The following is a 16,552-nucleotide window of genomic DNA, read 5'->3' as shown; positions in this document are numbered from 1 at the left end:
TGTGTATGTCCGGACATCGTGAGCATGGCCCTTATATGTTAGGGGCTACTATGTTCATGCCATAAGGTCACGCACTGGAGTGTCATGTGCAAGTATTGCTCAGTATATGCCAGATCTGCTGCTCAGTCAATCTATCATGTGACAACTGTAATATATGGATACACACCCTGGTGTTATCTAGTAATTTCCCAATGCATTTGTAGTGCTACATATGTGGGTTGTCATTCACCTCTCTGCTGATTGCAATATTAAGGGTATACCTGGTGTCTACTTTCCCTCCCAATGCATGTTCCATGCTATAGACCTTATTATACTATCAGCTGTCCTGTGATTACATATCAAACAAGTATTCCTGGTGCCTCATGTGTCAGTCCATGTCCATGTACTGCATGTGTCAGTCCATGTCCATGTACTGCACGATCCCAAAGGGAAGTACTGCAGTATGAACAACTCCACAATCACACATGTGCATAAATGGACACCCACACAAAAACACACACATGCACACACACACACACATCCTACATGCATCAACCCCCACTCCACTCCACCAGATTGCACTTACAGACAAAATAACTCCCGCCCACACACACAAACACACACACACACACACACACACACACACACACACACACACACACACACACACACACACATACATGAATACAGGTGAGGTTGCACAAAGATAGTACACACAGTCCTCCCATTACTCATCTGTCAACATGCATAACATATGGTACTCAACAGCATGCAGTGCAGCTATAATCATTCCATGCTAGTATCAGTATACATGTGTGTGATGCATGGGCTGTGTTAGTAGGTGATGCTCCTTCCCCTGGAAAACACTGCACACATGTACACAGTATTGCTGTGCCCCTGTTTTGCACCTCCCATGTACTGTGCATCAAACCTCACAGGTGTACAACCCATTGCTGAATGTGTATTACTGTGTCAATTATGTCTGCTCTAATGCTCACAGCCCCTAATTTTTTCAGTGACACATACTTGGGGTGATATGTGGACAGATGTAATTTGTGAATGTCTGATGTCTGGTTTTCAGATCTCAGCATCAGCGGTGCATGTATGACCAATCCAATATTATTACACTGACAACCGTCAGACCATACAGTGGCTATGGGGAGTGTACACACCCTTATTGATATGACGCACTCATCCTTGATCTGCCATGGAACCACATCACATCATATAATAACAGTACATGAGCCTGATATGTGACATATGTCCTGTACATTCACATGCAGTGAATAAGAAATGTGTAAGGTGTGCAGATGCTGACTGCAATGCATACACTCCGTGGGTGCATATATGTGTACACCCTTATCATGACAGTCTGTTGCACCTATTGTTATGTGTACTACAGTAGTCACTATTCCTGGCAGGGGTGTACTAGCATGGGCCATCTGCATATGCCAGTGTATGGTCAGTCTGCCATACACATGTCCCCCAACTCTGCATGATTGCAAGGTCTACTCATGTGCACATCCATTGGTGTTCACACACTGCCGTCACTATTGCTGTGGGGGTAGGTTTACATCTGCCACAGTTCCTGAACCTGACTGTGTGCAGATAAAGCCATTCTTAGCATCCTTAGGATCCCTGCTGCAGTGCACTGGTGTGTCATGCTGACACACCCTCCCCATCTTCAGCCTTTTTGCAGATGCTTGACAAGTATGGCCTACACATGTGTGTCAGTTTGCAGTGCCCCATACACTGAACACCAAGTGTTACAGCATAGTCCCAGCTAATAATGTGGACCACCGTGATATGTTATACTTTAGTGCAAATCTGTAACAGTTGCCATTGTAATACTGGTATATACACTGTTGTTGCACTTTATAAGGGTGATGTTTCACACATATCCCTACTGTAGGCCATGTGTCCCACCATTATGTTCATACCTGTGGACCCATTTTGCAATGACAGGATGTTAGTTATCTTGCAGGTGTCTGACATACCCTTCCAATACCCCATCATGGTCACCACTGTGATGCAGTGCATTTAACAGCAACAATACGTAAACATGTATGGCATGCATTATGGGTAGGTGTGTTAGATGTGTGCATGGAATATATCTTAGCCATTACATGCCCGGTGTATTGGCAAGCATCAACATAAACCATACTCACCAACTACAGGCTGCTGCCTTGGTGGTATACCAGGGGGACCTACATAAGAGTGTGAGAGATGCAATGTCAGTGGCCACAGCTGTGGCATTGTTGCAGGGTGGCATGTATGACAAGTCCAAATATTAAAACTGACTACATCAAAAACATATATTATGATACAAGAAATGGACTTTAAGACCTGTATAGCATTGCATAACCGTACACACACACACACACAGACACACACACACACACAGACACACACACACACACACACACACACACACACACACACACACACACACACACACACACATTCCACCTTAATACCTACCTGTCCCTGATTTTATGGAAAGTCCCGCGTTTATTCACATAAGTTCCCCATCCTGCATCACACTTGGTAACATACACTCATTAATACCACTCATTAATGTATCATTCCTCTAAATGCTTAGATGAGTGGTCACAGCACAAGACCTGTTACTCCATTATATTCTTGACATGAGTGGAGTAGGTTTTACATGGCCTTGCTGCTGTCATTCAGTGTTCACCCTGTGTATGTCCGGACATCGTGAGCATGGCCCTTATATGTTAGGGGCTACTATGTTCATGCCATAAGGTCACGCACTGGAGTGTCATGTGCAAGTATTGCTCAGTATATGCCAGATCTGCTGCTCAGTCAATCTATCATGTGACAACTGTAATATATGGATACACACCCTGGTGTTATCTAGTAATTTCCCAATGCATTTGTAGTGCTACATATGTGGGTTGTCATTCACCTCTCTGCTGATTGCAATATTAAGGGTATACCTGGTGTCTACTTTCCTCCCAATGCATGTTCCATGCTATAGACCTTATTATACTATCAGCTGTCCTGTGATTACATATCAAACAAGTATTCCTGGTGCCTCATGTGTCAGTCCATGTCCATGTACTGCATGTGTCAGTCCATGTCCATGTACTGCACGATCCCAAAGGGAAGTACTGCAGTATGAACAACTCCACAATCACACATGTGCATAAATGGACACCCACACAAAAACACACACATGCACACACACACACACATCCTACATGCATCAACCCCCACTCCACTCCACCAGATTGCACTTACAGACAAAATAACTCCCGCCCACACACACAAACACACACACACACACACACACACACACACACACACACACACACACACACACACACACACACACACATACATGAATACAGGTGAGGTTGCACAAAGATAGTACACACAGTCCTCCCATTACTCATCTGTCAACATGCATAACATATGGTACTCAACAGCATGCAGTGCAGCTATAATCATTCCATGCTAGTATCAGTATACATGTGTGTGATGCATGGGCTGTGTTAGTAGGTGATGCTCCTTCCCCTGGAAAACACTGCACACATGTACACAGTATTGCTGTGCCCCTGTTTTGCACCTCCCATGTACTGTGCATCAAACCTCACAGGTGTACAACCCATTGCTGAATGTGTATTACTGTGTCAATTATGTCTGCTCTAATGCTCACAGCCCCTAATTTTTTCAGTGACACATACTTGGGGTGATATGTGGACAGATGTAATTTGTGAATGTCTGATGTCTGGTTTTCAGATCTCAGCATCAGCGGTGCATGTATGACCAATCCAATATTATTACACTGACAACCGTCAGACCATACAGTGGCTATGAGTGTACACACCCTTATTGATATGACGCACTCATCCTTGATCTGCCATGGAACCACATCACATCATATAATAACAGTACATGAGCCTGATATGTGACATATGTCCTGTACATTCACATGCAGTGAATAAGAAATGTGTAAGGTGTGCAGATGCTGACTGCAATGCATACACTCCGTGGGTGCATATATGTGTACACCCTTATCATGACAGTCTGTTGCACCTATTGTTATGTGTACTACAGTAGTCACTATTCCTGGCAGGGGTGTACTAGCATGGGCCATCTGCATATGCCAGTGTATGGTCAGTCTGCCATACACATGTCCCCCAACTCTGCATGATTGCAAGGTCTACTCATGTGCACATCCATTGGTGTTCACACACTGCCGTCACTATTGCTGTGGGGGTAGGTTTACATCTGCCACAGTTCCTGAACCTGACTGTGTGCAGATAAAGCCATTCTTAGCATCCTTAGGATCCCTGCTGCAGTGCACTGGTGTGTCATGCTGACACACCCTCCCCATCTTCAGCCTTTTTGCAGATGCTTGACAAGTATGGCCTACACATGTGTGTCAGTTTGCAGTGCCCCATACACTGAACACCAAGTGTTACAGCATAGTCCCAGCTAATAATGTGGACCACCGTATTATGTTATGCTTTAGTGCAAATCTGTAACAGTTGCCATTGTAATACTGGTATATACACTGTTGTTGCACTTTATAAGGGTGATGTTTCACACATATCCCTACTGTAGGCCATGTGTCCCACCATTATGTTCATACCTGTGGACCCATTTTGCAATGACAGGATGTTAGTTATCTTGCAGGTGTCTGACATACCCTTCCAATACCCCATCATGGTCACCACTGTGATGCAGTGCATTTAACAGCAACAATACGTAAACATGTATGGCATGCATTATGGGTAGGTGTGTTAGATGTGTGCATGGAATATATCTTAGCCATTACATGCCCGGTGTATTGGCAAGCATCAACATAAACCATACTCACCAACTACAGGCTGCTGCCTTGGTGGTATACCAGGGGGACCTACATAAGAGTGTGAGAGATGCAATGTCAGTGGCCACAGCTGTGGCATTGTTGCAGGGTGGGTGCAGCATTACAGTACATCAACAGTACAAGTCCACAATACTACCGCTTATGCACATCTGTTTATTACTACTATGCAGAAACAAACTATATATATATGACATCTCACATATGCATGATCTACCTGTACAGATGTGGATGCATATGCAACAGTGGTCCACTGATGTGCCCTGTGGCCTTACCTACATGCTCCTCAGCCAGTGTGTGGGTAGCACGCACCTCCGCAACAGTCTCTGGCAGTTGTTGGGTGTGCAGGCGGGCAGGTGCCACAAGGCTGCCATGGAGTTCCTCAACACATGTCGGGGGGGATGGATGGCATGACCCCCCCTGCTGTTGCAAGGTGATCCCCCCAGACTGCAGCAGCATGCTGATGGGCATTGCAAAGCAGGTCAGAACAATGATGCCGGACCTGCTTATAACTGCAGCTATGCAGGCCGCCATCATTGACCCTGTGGACTAGATGGTTCCACAGGGTGTTCTTCTCCGGCTGCTCATGGGTGGCCCTGCTAGACAGAACAGGATAGTGCTATTAGGTAGTTCAACACAATCTCATTTTCTGCCGCTGAATATGCAGGTAGACGGCCGTGGGACATCTTGCCTGAAAGACATAAAGATGGAAACAGGTCTGAGCAACTCATACAACAAGGTTACCATAGTTCTTAATACACATCTCTGTCACCCCCCCCCCCCACCATGTCAGCGATAACAAACATTCACACAACTCTATAGGTATGGCTACAGCTTACCTACCATTGGGACATATATTGTATTGTACCACACTTTGTGCTATGTGTTTGTAGCCATGTTCCCTGTGTGGACACTATCATTGCTGGCCTGTTATGGACTTTTTCACCTGCATGCCATTGTCAGCGCCACTATGGTTCCATATATGCATGTTGTATGCTTGCTATGTGATTGCTGCACATCTGTCATTCTGTGTTATTGGGGATATCTATGCATGCTGTTAGACATGTTCCAGGACTGTGTAGATGATTACTACCCATATATGTTCTATAACAGTGACACAATACCATGTTTACGGAATAGCTGCCAGGAGAACCACCTCTCATAGGTTCATAGATTCATAGGTTGGTACTAGGCTATCAGCCCTAGGGCCTATACAAGCCTAGCCATAACAATTCCCTGGCTATTTCTTCCCACACTATTTACTTCCCTGGACCCCTGTCTAGCAGGGTGACTGACGTGATCCCCGGGGTGAATTTCCTTTCTCCCATCCAATCGTCAAGGTTCCTTTTGAAGAGGACCAAAGAGGCACTCTGCTTGACATGTATGGGCAGTCTATTCCAGAGTCTGGGGAGTCTCTGGGTCAGGAACCTATCCCTCCAGCATGTTTTGTTTATTGTGATGACAAGGTTTAGATCCCTGGAGCGTGTGGCTTTGAGGGATTGGGATTTCTTTAAGTGTAGCATGTCCAACAGCTCTGGGTTTGACATGGCCTTGTATGTTAAGCAAAGATCGCCTCTGAGTAGACGATATGCACCAGAGTATAGCTGGAGTTTTTTAAGGCGGTCAGCATAGGGCATCTGCTTTAGGCCTGTGATTCTTTTAGTGAGGTATTTCTGTGGCCTTTCCAGTTGTTGCAGATGTCTTGAGAGGTACATACCAAACGGGGCATTGTTTTCTATAATGGGTCTAATGAGGGATGAGTACAGTGGGACAATGACCTCCTTTTTTCTGGATGAAAAGCCCTTAGTGATGAGGTGTGCCACATAGAAGGATTTCCTGACTGTTGTGGCGATGTAGTTATCGAAGGTGAGACCACTGTCCACCTGTGTCCCTAAGTCTCTTATCAAACTTTCAGTGTTTAGTGTACTGCCACCTATATGGTAATTCATGTATCCAACCTCATCTGGCCATGTTACCAGACCACATCACATATGGGACCCACCCTGGGGCCTCATCTCCCGGTCCAGTACTACCTTCAGGTGGAACCACCTCAGGGGATGTTGTTCCCCCCCTGGGGCACACATAGACATGATCCTCTCACCTGAGGTCAGATCCAGATTCTGCTCCATAGGGGGCTCCACAGACACTTCTGGGATGTGCTACAGCACCTTGAGGCACTCAGTACATATTCACAGAGTCCACATGCTCCTTCTGCTCAGCCTCCAGGCCAGGCACCTTCAGGGCCTTGGACTGCTGTTGTGAGTAGCAATGGGTGGGGGCCTTGCTCCCATATATATCTATATCTATATATATATATATATATATATATATATATATATATATATATTAAGAAATGAACTTCGTGACAATAAAAGCATTAAAAAAATAGTAAATCACACCAACTCTTGTAGAACTTTAGCGCTTTCATCTTATTTATTATCAAGACTTCTTCAGAAAGGCATGTTTCATAAGTATGAGCAACCATTTTCACTTCCTTTAAATACATTAGTTCTAGCAGGCCATTTAAATTAACAACAGTTCCTTTCCAATAGTAAAGTGTGAACAAGCAGGGTGCTGTGTGCATTTTCATTAACATTACAATCGCAGTTACATAAGGTAAATTGGTCAGACAGTAATAGCTTTGTGGTGCCGTGTGCATACTAAAAGGGATCATGTCCCAACATTAGAGTTAAGTCAGCACATACAAATTGAGTTGTGTATTTAGTTTATTGTTGCAGATATGGTGGGGAGAGAAGGATGTCAATTAACAACTAGTGTATTCCACTACCCTATTGCCTTAATTTGGACAGTGGTATGGCTGTCGACAACTATATACATGAACTACTTTTACCTGCAGTATATACCTCTTACCTGGTATACCTGTGGAGGTATTGTTTGTTAACACTAACTAACTGTTTCTACACATAGTCCCAGATTCCAGGTTGATGGTATACACATACTTGTCCATCTCTTTTTGCGCACACTCTGGGCATGTCTTTATCACATGCAGGTGAACTGGGACATATTCCCACTATTGCCCTCTTAAACCTTTAGTGACTTGTACAATAACAAGTTTGTTTTATTTGACATTTTCCTGATATGTGTAGGTCTGACAGTCAGTTATATAACATGACATGCTGACTACATGTCAGAAATTGGCACACTGATATTGCAGGGGGCAGGGTAACAGCCAGCAGATATGGGCCAAATAACTGGACATTATGGACATTTCTGGACATTTGTGGGGTATGATTTTGCACACAGCTTACTACCACTCCCAGGATTCGAACCATGGCTGTGTCTGCTAAAATTAAGACACTATCCATCACAGTTGAATATGCTATATAGGTACTGCTGTGTATCTCTTGTCTGATTTCTTTCTATAAGTCTCCTGTGGTTTTACAATCTGACCTTGTAATTACATCACTGTTATACAGGATTTCCTGGACTGTTTTATGATGTAGCATGGTGTGGGTGACAGTGATGACTAATACCTTAATATTCTGAGCAACAGCAACACTAACAATGCCATACAATACCAGAGTAAACAGTACCAGTACAGGATATCAATCTTTTATTTATAGGCAGAGTGTTAGTATCTGACAGATATTCCCAGTCTAAGGACACTTTTCAACTGCATCCATGCCATTCCTATAATGTTATTACATAAAATTTCATAGAAATGTGGAAAGAAAGTTGTATATCATAACACTGAAGTGATAACCACCATAAATGCTCTATGTATCACCATTGCTACATCTGCCAATTACCTACAACATAAATATGGTAATACACAAGTATTCAAGGAAATACTAATAAAACATTTAACAAAGATTGAATGAGTATCCTGCCATGTAAACTAACACAGCTGCTAGTTTGCCCTCACAACTACACAAATGATGATAATTTTTGTTTCTTGAGGTACAATTTATTGTGTATGACAAAATGAGATAATCTTATGTGCAGTACCGTTAACAGAGAACACTAAGGGCCGGATTCATGATGGCTTGCATGGAGTCTACGAGTAGAGTAAGACTCCGTGCAGCCATCATGTCTGACGAGCGATCCACGAACAGCCTGTAGGGGCGTGTAAGAGAGCTCCTAACATGTCTCCTACATGGAGAGGGCTGTGATATGCAAATTACCTCACTTGCAGCCAAAAGGCATGCGAATGAGGTAAATTTGCGGTTCAGGAAGCAGAAACCTGTCCGAGTAGGAGACGTGTTAGCTGCAGAAATGTACTCAGTTGACAACTGAGTACCATTCTGCAAATAGCACAATGGAGCCTTGTCAGCTCCAAATAAAGGTTGCATATGGTTGAGGAAGCATGCCAATGGCCAAATATATGGCCATTGGAAAGTTTCCTTGATGCAAAATTAAAATAAAAACATTTTTTTTCGCTGATTTCCCATGTTTAAGCGTAGCGTAGCATCGCGCAAATGGGGTGCATTAAAAAACCATAAAATAAGGCAATAAGAGCCACAAACAGGGAATTTATGACAATTGTCAAATTACAATGTAAGGGAATAGCAGGCTGAAGACAACATGCCCACCGAGTAGGGGTTGCTAAGGGGAGAAGCCTAGTCTAAGACATGTAACCAAGCATTAGTAGGCAATCCTATGTAAATGAGTGTTAGGATAGTGAATTGCACTTTTACATAGCAAATGAGCACTGTCAGTGGAGTGTAGGAGTAGGATATGGGGAGGAACAGAGTAGGAGATAGGTTACATCACCAGGGGGGTATTTATGAAAGTAGTGAAGCTCATTGGAGGACAGTGGCATGTGTTAGGTGTCAGTTAGACATCATGGAAAGAGATGTGTCAACAGGTAGGCCAGGGAAATCCAAGAAATGGAAGGTGTATACTGTGGATAACACCAAAGTTTCTTGCTGAGCGGGCATGCATGCGTGTGCACGCGTGTAAACCCGAGTAAAACAAAGTGCGTGCGTGGAAGCGTGAGTGCGTGCGTTTAAGCCGGAGTAAGCATGTATAAGACTGTGTAAAGACCCGTAAGCCAGTTTGCGCCAGTATGCACGCGTTTTAACCCGAATAAGCAAGTTTTAGTCTGTCTAAGCATGTGTGCGCATGTGTGAGCTGCTGTGAGTGTGTTTGCGCTTGTATGCGCGTCGCTCCACCTGAGGAAACAGAAGGAAAAAGGAAGCACAACACATGCAGGAAGCTACCAGGTAATACAAGTAGAGCTAGCAGGTGAAAACAACCGAAATCAGGCAATTACACAGGCAGAACACTAGCCCAGCCCAGCACTTAAAACTCTGCAAACAACAGTGCAGTTTGTTTCTCTCAAGAGACACTGCAACACTGGAGTAAGCTACTAGAAGTGAAAACTGAAAAAGCTTCACTCAGACAAAAAATGGTAGGGGCTGCCATTGCTGTTATAAGGCGACATATGCAATATGCTGAGGCTGGTGACAATGCAAATGCTGCCGGACAACCCAAAGTGAGGAGACGGAGAAGAGTGTACAGGCCCAGGGTCACCTACCAGGGGTTACATGAGCTGGAGATAGTGGAGCACTATAGAGTGGACAGAGACCTCCTGCAGCAAATTGTTGAGCTGTGCAGGCCACGCCTCACACACAGAACCAACAGAGGGGAACCCATCCCAGTGGAAACCAAGGTATGTGTTGGCCTAAGAATACTAGCAACAGGTACCTTTCAGAGACCAACTGTTGATATGATGGGGATATCACAGGCATCAGCATACAGGGTACTGCACCAGTTCCTGGATGCCATGTCAGCACATGTCGGTGATCATGTATATTTCCCCAATACCCGTGAGGTATTGGCCAGCAATATGCGTCTCTTCCAGCAAATAGCAGAATACCCTGAGGTAGTGGGTGCAATAGACTGCTTGCATATACGCATCAAAGCACCAGCCGGTTTGCGGGGTAGGGCCTACATTAACCATAAGGGCTTCCCCTCCATCAAATGCGAGGTCATGTGTGATGCCCAGGGCATAATAATGAATGTGTGTGCTGGCTGCCCTGGAAGCTACCATGATTCCCATATCTGGCATCTGACGCAGCTGTACCAGACATTTGCCAATGGGGACATCCCACATGGAGATGCTGACGAGTAGCTGACGAGATAAAAATTGTACAGGACACTAAGGATAATCACAAGGCTTTTTCTACTGATGGTAGGAACCTGGGTGGGAATTCCCAGATATGCTCAGAATCAGTCTAAAATGACAAACAATACACCAAACCCACAGACATTGCCAACATCCGACGTGACAGGTACAGTGCAAACTCCCCCCCCCCACCAAAAGGCCAAATATCTATCCCAGCAGAGTGCTGGCCCCCTGACATCACAGATGCTCAGGTAACAGCCAGCATCTCCAAAGCAAAACACACAGCATCAATGGGACCAGATGGTGTCCCGGGCTGCATCCAACATGAACTCCAAGAAAAACTGAACGCCAAATAAAACTACTGCTCAATCTCAGCCTTACCACAGGATATGTACCCAAAGAGCAGTGTACAGCAACAGTGGTCCCTCTCCACAAAGGTGGTGCCTGAATGGATACTGCAAACTATCACCCCAGAATCCTCCTGACTAGCTTGATCTGCAAAGCTATGGAAAGGATCATCATGGACCTCAGAAATAAAGATATTGGGGACCTACAGACACTGGACCCTACCCAGTGTGGCTTTCTTAAGGGCAGATCCTGCCCCTTAAACCTGGTTGAGTCATTTGAAACAGTCACCAAGACCATTGATGAGGGGAAGGTGGTCCACACAGCCTACCCGTACCTTGCAAAAGCCTTCCATACAATACCCCACTCGGTCATTTCAGATAAGCTCACCAGCTTAAATATAAACCCCTATGTCACTAGATGGGCTGCAAACCAGCTCAAGGACAGAACCGACATGTTCAGAAATGCTGGAGCAATGTCAGACTCCAAACCAGCTACAACTGGCATCCCACAAGGCTCGGTCCTGGGACCTCCCTTGTTTGGTATATATTTCTCGGAGGTACAGGCCAACATGGAAGGACTGTGTCTGAACAAGTTTGCAGATGACTACAAACTGAGCCCCATATCTGACCCTCCAGCTGACACAAGCATCCTACAAAAGGGCCTCATAGAAACAGACAACTGGTGCCAGAGCCATGTCATCAAGCTAAACGCAAAAAAGTGTATAGTTATCCCCTTTGGCAAAAAGTAAATACCCACTAATTACCACATATGTGGTAACCCATTAAGTACAGAAGAAGTAATAAGAGACCTGGGGACACAAGTTGATAGAAATCTCGCATTTGACAACCACGTGGCCATAGTGGTCAGAAAAACATTTCATATACCCACCTAATCATGAAGGTATTCACATCTAGATCAGGCGAGGTCAACATGCCTCTTCAGTCATCCTTCATCAGGCTCACAATTGAGTACAATGCCCCTTGTGGGATGTACCTTAGCAGACACCTCCATCAACCGAAAAGACCCCAAAAGTACCTCACCAGGAGGATCAAAGGGCTCTAACAGATGCCATGTGCTGCCTGATTAAACAAACTGCAGCTCCACACAGTGGCATACTGCCTGCCCAGAGGCGATCTGTGCCTGATGTATAAAGCCATGTCCAACCTGGAATCAATGCACATGCTGCACCTTGTAAAATCTGAATCCCATTGAGCTATGCACATGAGAGACCTGAACCTCAGCACTGAAATAAATAGGACATGCTGGAGCGATAGATCCATAACCCAGAAGCTCCCTCCCCTCTTGAGTAAACTCCCAGTCCAGGTAAGCCAGAGAGTTCCTCATTGACTCTCTTCAAGAGGAATCTTGATGAGTGGATGGGAGATTGTATGTTTACCCTGGGTATCACTTTTATGTCACAGTTAGACAGAGGCACAGTATACTAACCTTGAAAAATGTCATGGCAAACTCCAGTTAAAATGTGTGTTGAAGGACAAACACACTCTTACTAGGATTAGAAATGCCCTAGGGCACATAGCCTAGTGTTTGTCAATGTCCACCCAAGTTGTGGAATACACTAGTAATGTTGGACAAGCCTGGTTTAAGTAGGCCATAGCTGAACAAAATGCAACATGGTCATATATGACCAACTGCCCCTTAACCAGTCTGGTGTGCTCAGTATGAATATTTAAAGCAGTGATGGGACTCAAACCCAGGATACTGTGCACCAGAATGAAAGGACTGAACCACTACACTATGACAATATCACAGTGTTTGGTCAGTATGAAAGAATGTTGACAAGTGTATGCAAACTATCCCATGGAAACCCTACAGGCACAGCATAATCCCTGTTGGGTTCAGATACAAAGCAGTTGGGCAGTAAGAACACAACATGACTTCCAACACATACACTATAAATGTCAAATATTGTTCAAGTTCACACACAACCAAAAATGTAGTGGACCTCAGATCTCAACATATGGAAAGGTCACACTGGGCATGCTCACACACTTTGATAAATGAGACATATGTCATGCAACAAACCATGGAAAGCCTGAACTGGGCATGCTCACACACTTAGGCCATGTCTCAGTATAGCAGTCGGCCACACATATCTGGCATTTGTATGTTTTAAGCCAGGAACCTCCCACAATACAGCAATCTGCCCAGTGCACACAGTTAAATGACAACAGAGACATAAGTAATATACTGGAACCCTGTCATGATCAAACATCTTCCACAGATACACAAGTTGTTCATAGAAACAGGGAAAGCTATGGCAATAAAGACCTGCAAACAGTTTATCAGCAAAAAATATTGTGCATCCCAAACATAAACATATGGGTGCAGAGGTTGATACTAGGCTGTTTGCCCTAGGGAATACATAAGCGTAGCCAGAGTATATTTGGCGCCTGCCTCCCCAGTACAGTAGCCTACTGTGCCTCTGTAAAGTATGTCACAGAAGGCACCATTTAAGGTTAGTTTGCTGTGCCTCCATCAAGCAGGGACACAGTGGAGATCCCAGGGGTTGAATTTGCAATGTCACATCCATGTGGCTGGAGTTTGCTGGAAGAGGGTTGGCGAGGGGCTATGTCTAACATTAATTGGGATTTGATTCCAGACTGAGGGGAGACTTATCTGTAGTGTCTGGGCAATTTCACTGTCAAAACTTTCAAGTGATGATTTTGAGGGATTGAAGTGTCTTGCCAATACTGTTCAGAGATGTTCTCCCTCTGTGGGATATTGCTCTGTTATGTATTAGCTCCCTCCTTCTGTTGTACAGCTTATATATGGCTGGTGTCAACCAGACAGGTCTCCTGTTGTGGAGGAATCTTGGTTTTATTTCGGATAGCACGATCAATGCAAACCTACAGGTGCTCATAGAATGCATTTCTAAAGGATCCTGCAGATTGGGCTGTATAATCCCCCAGCATGGGGCCTTTGACGTATTCCACCCCAGACTTCACAAGTGCAAAGTCTGCTTTTGAGAAATACATTGTTTGCAGTGATTTCCTTGCCTGGGGGTGGGGATGGGATATGGACGTCCAGGGAAAGTTGGTTATGGTCAGATCTTAACAATGGTGGTCTACCTCTGGTGTGGAACATAGAGTCCCCATGTTGTTGATGATCAAGTCCAATATGTATTCCCCCTTGTGGCTGTGGTGACTGTTTCTGCCATAGCACATGGATTCACAAATTGTAGTGGCTGTAGGGTGATGTTGTTGAGGCCTGAGTAGTTCCCCCAGTCAATATTCCTCTACCTGAGGTTAACCACTGTAATGGCGTATGTGAACACCTTCATATCCTACACTGTTCCCAGGGAAGCTAAGTGTGGTTCCTGGATATGGGGTGGGGGGGGGATGGTCTGAACTACACACCAAACCAAAAGGCACTTCTGCACAATGGTAGTTGTATATGTATGGCCTGTCATGCTTAGTGCAGTGGTAACAACCCAGAGGTGTGTGTATCTGTGATGTATATGGATACACCCCCTAGTTGTGTTGTGTGTTACAAGTCCTGTGGTCACAAAGCATGGTATAAAACATAACCTGGCAGTGCCGATGTGCATATGTGACCCTGAACTAGGCATCTGTTAATGCATATATATTGTTATCCCCCATACTGAGGGATAGGAATAGATGTACATACCTCTTTGTAAAAACTGATGTCAGAACCCTATAAATACAGCAAGAGAAAGAAAACCACCCAGTAATGCGAATAGCATGCTGTGCTAATTCGTCTCTCTCAAGTGTCATAACATAGGTAGGTAGGGGTTTGAATCCTGCAAATGCTGTGTGTGGGGTAATGTGTGCAATTCTCTTTGAAGGAAATGGCCCTTTTGACAACTGGAATAACACACTACATGATGTTCATTCCTCTTTGTAAAGACTGATGATGTCAGCACCCTATAAATACAGCAGGAGAAGGGAAACCACCCAGTAATGCAAATAGTGCGCTGTGCTAATGCGTCTCTCTCAAGTGTCATAACATAGTCAGGTAGGGGTTTGAATATTACAAATGCCATGTGTGTGTTTGTCACACAGTTTGTCAATGTGTGGTGGGTTTTGCTTTTATTATTGTATGACATATAATTATAACAGTAATTTCAATGCACACATCAGGTATGTGTGTGCCACATACAGATATGTACCTGTGACCTTCAATAGTTCCTATGTGTGAAGCCTGCCTCATATAAATACAGTTGTTACCTTTGCCAGCATGTGCTGCAGATTCCCGGACCGTACGCCATACATGTATGTTGTTGACAATGCTGGCTACTGTAGTGATCTGTGTCTTAGGCCAACTGGGTGACACACACTCATGAAAGCTGTGATATATTAATGTGGGTGAGGGTTCATGTCTGGAGTATATGTCACACATGTTATAACACAGCAAAGTCTGTGAGTAATGGACATCCAGTGTAGGTGTAGGTGTATGGCAACTGTTGCTGATATGCATAAAGACACCTTCTTGCTTAGGCGATACACCAAGGGACTGCACAATACCTTTGGAAATGTGAATATCACAGGATAGACAAGAAAAAACTTGTCCATATGTACATACCATTACCCGTTCTACATGATGGGTGCTGCCACCTACATGGTACTGTTGGAATACTATGTTAAGTACATGCTGATGACAAAGTTACAGTTGCGTTACAGTAATAGAGCATGGCTTGGACAACAGGTATCTGTCTGTATGATACCCTCGTGGTGGTCATGTGTGTCATATGCAGAATGCATTGTAAGCCACTGTATGCATTTCCAGTCATGGATGAACATATCCCTAGTGTGTCGGCATGTACGTGAGACTGCTATATGCCAAACAGTATTCTTCCCAGGGATGTGTGGGGCTCAGTAAGAATGGCTACTGGTATAGTGTAGTACTGCAGGGATATCACTGACACTTGGTTTCCTACATCTGTGTATCAGTTGAGGATACATCATGTAATAGGTTCATAGGTTCATACTAGGCTATCTGCCCTAGGGCAATTATAAGCCTAGCCAGACTGTGTTTGGCATTCATCACCCATTTTAAATGAATTTTGCTATGCCCTTTTTCCAGGTTAGTATACTTTGCCTCTGTGTAACAGTGACACAGAAGTGATACCCGGGGTAAATCTACAATCTCCCATCCACTCAGCAACATTCTTCTTGCAGAGAGTCATTAAGGGACTCTGCCTAACCTGGACTGTGATTTTATTCCAGAGTGAAGGGAGCCTCTGGGTTATGAATCTGTCCCTCCAGCATGTCCAATTTATTTAAGTGCTGAGGTCCAAG

The sequence above is a fragment of the Protopterus annectens genome, chromosome 3.part0, assembly GCF_019279795.1.
Source record: "Protopterus annectens isolate FY-2018-M chromosome 3.part0, PAN1.0, whole genome shotgun sequence".
Classification (NCBI taxonomy): domain Eukaryota; kingdom Metazoa; phylum Chordata; order Ceratodontiformes; family Protopteridae; genus Protopterus; species Protopterus annectens.
The sequence above is the reverse complement of the archived record's forward strand: the minus strand, read 5'-3'. Positions refer to the sequence as shown.